The following is a 3,154-nucleotide window of genomic DNA, read 5'->3' as shown; positions in this document are numbered from 1 at the left end:
CAGTCAGACTGAGAGAAAGTGTCCCAGACAATGGTTTTCTCAATCTCTTCAGCGCTCACTTCTTAAAGCCTCTTCTCTCTGCCTCCTCTAGAGGCAGCATTGCTGGGTAGAATGCTTCTGAACTAACTTCACAATCCTCCCGTGCACATGTTCCTTGCCTCTGCTACTATCCAGCTATGGGACTTCGTCATTACTGGTGCTGTTAATATCAGATTTCACAACAAATGTATCGCACAGTTATCACCAGGAATACATAGCGATGCATTTGTGAATTCTGCTTCTAGAAAGTGTTCTACAAATGTCAACTCCCCTTTTCTCCACTTCTTACAATGGCCTCTCAACCTCCTTGGGAAAAAGTTAAACAAATATGTTCCTTAGATAATTTCTGTACAATTTATTACAATATCACAACATTTAAAATTAACAATTTATAATGGACCCGATATTGCTGCACAGTAACCCTTTCATGAATGTTATTCACGGAGCAACATTTGCCCACATGTTTGCTCATCTGATGGAATAAAAAGGGCCCTATTATTTTCCACCTTTCATAGATTTGGAAACGGAAGCACTCAGGAGTTGAATAATGTGGTTTCTAACTTGGCTGATAAGTAATAAATGAATCTGCCGGTGAATCCTATTAAATCTTGGCAAGCTGCAATTTACTGTTACACTTAAAGCCAAACAAGTAAATTGCAAGTGAGGCTTACAAAGTTCATTGGATCTGTGCCCTTAAGTGTAATCACACTTACTCCAAAATTCTAAAATAACATTTTGCTCATTTGGTGTATCTCTTTTAAGGAGAACCTATTGGTTGTTAAGCACATGTTAGGCCTTCAGAATACCAAGATGAGTAAACAGTTAGAGATCTCCTGGGGAAAAAGCAATGGGACAAAAATCTGTCAATAAAAATACTCTGTAGCACTCACTGTTGCAGAGCCATTCTCCTCTAGATTGCTCTTACATTTATAAAAATTTCACCTACTGTAGGAATGAGGTTCAGAAACGCTGTGGCTTACCATGCAGAATCATGGAAACACCTATCTGCAGCTCATGATGTGCCAACTTCAGCGTTCTACAACCATGGAGCACCTTATCTGGGTCAAAGAAAAGAGAAATTTTCCTATTCAGAGCCATTTCTAGCATGGTGACCATGTCTATTCTTCTCAAACAACATACAGAACTACATTCCTGTGGCCTGCGAATGTCTTGGCATTCCAAGGTTCAGGTCCCTCAGGTGTTCCTGAAACGCATCCCTAAGCTTGGCATGGGGCACGGCCAGATTTATGGCTCAGAAGCTTGGCCATTTCAGCTGGGTCAGCAGTACTTGATGTCAAATGAAAGGAAGTGAGACAGACAACCTAATTTAGTAGGGAGACAGACAAACTAATTTGGGCAGGCAGTGGCTCCCACGGCTACATAAAGCACTGAACATTATTTTGCTACTCTGGAAGCGCTAGCAACTTGGAAACCTGACATCCTGAGTCTGAAAAATTCTTGTTTCCATAACAGACTTCTCTAGACTTCCATGGGCCTTTGAACAGTTTGGATGAGGTGGTTATTCAGCCTCCAATGCATGACAATCTGCTTAGGAAAGCCACACCCTCCAGTACATTACATGTCGCGGTCTAGATACCCGGCTCATGTTTGTACCTCGTCTCCAACTGTCACATCTCATGCCAATCATGTCTTTTCTCTGCTCCTAACATGGCATCTTGTGATGCACATTTATTACTTAAATGAATGATTTTTTAAAATCCTAACGACTAGAAAGTACTAATTAAAGATCCACAACTCTGGGTGTGTATGTGTGTTCTGTGTGTGCATCCCTTAAAGACTGTCTCTGATTCTGGCACTGATTCTACAAAGAAAGACCCTAACAGACAGTCTAAGCACCACTGCCCATTCATTGGTTGGTGGCCAGACCTGGCAAGCAGCTAATTTTTTTTTTTTTTTTTTTTTTCCTTTTCAGGGCGGCCCCAAGGACCAGGCCTGATAAGCCAGCCTAGGAGGAGTTGGAGAACAGTAAACTTTCCTGTGGCTGAGGGAGGAGGCCCGGAAGGCCACGCTGACGTGCAGGAATACCACCTCAGATAAAGTGCCTAGGAGGCTAACGCTTCGCGTGGACGTCAGATCACAGAAGGATGGGTTGCAAAGTCAGCTCAAATATGCCCTGGCCTACTAGAGTTTGCCTACGCGTCCCTCAGCCCTCAGCAGCTGTTCCTGCTGTGCACCCCCCACCCCTCAGCAGGATCCCTTCATTTTTCTTAGGATGGACACTTTAAGTGTCCATCACTACTACTCCTGGCAGCACGACTCTCACACTTTCCAGGCAGTACTGTATGGGGGGTGGGGTAGGTGTGTGTGTGGGGGGGAGCTGGTGGGGTTATCCCGAGCCAAGGCCTCCGTGGACCCGCCCCTTGGCTGATTAGTGCAGTGACTGGACGCTTCCGAAGGCTTTCTTCCAGGTGGGGATTGACTGGCGGTTCCACCAGTTGCAGGCTAGCAGGTTCCGAAAGTTTAGGACGCAGGCAAGCTAGGGGAGGTGGGTCCCTGCCCGCAAGGGGCCTCCAGAGAGAGTCTGCCCGCAATCTGAGCGCTCAGGAGTGTCGCAAGCCTGTTTTTTCTCTTGCCGTCGAGGACTCGTGAGCTCGCTAGAATACGGAAAACATTTGGGAAACTTCTCGTCCCTACTCTTTGCTCCCCACGTTGGGTGGGAATGCAGTTGAGAGTCGTTTGATTTCCTCCCCCCATCAGACTTTGTAAAAATAGCTGTATGCCGGGCAACTGAGCCAAGCCCTGCCGCACCGCTGCCCCGGGCTCGGCGTGCACCTAAAAATACCCCGCAGTTTGCAACTCGCGCTCAGGATGCGGGCGGGTCCAGCCGGGCCGCAGAGGGCGTCTGGAGACCGGAAAAACGGTGGCCGTAGACGGCCCCTCGCCGTGGCCGGGGCTGTCCCTTTAAATCCTGGAGGAGGCAAAGAGAAAAAAGGAAAGAAAGAAAAAAGACGCGGAGCCCCGAGCGGCGGGTGGTTCTGCGCTGCCCCCCAAGCCGCCTCCGCGCTGGCCTGACTCCCGCCCGCGTCCTCCCCAGGTCCCGCGCGCCCCCAGCAGCGCCGCCCACTCACCACAGTTACTGTCAAAATAGAAATTA

Source organism: Octodon degus, unplaced genomic scaffold (assembly GCF_000260255.1).
Source record: "Octodon degus isolate 3935 unplaced genomic scaffold, OctDeg1.0 scaffold00003, whole genome shotgun sequence".
In the NCBI taxonomy this organism is placed as follows: domain Eukaryota; kingdom Metazoa; phylum Chordata; class Mammalia; order Rodentia; family Octodontidae; genus Octodon; species Octodon degus.
The sequence above is the reverse complement of the archived record's forward strand: the minus strand, read 5'-3'. Positions refer to the sequence as shown.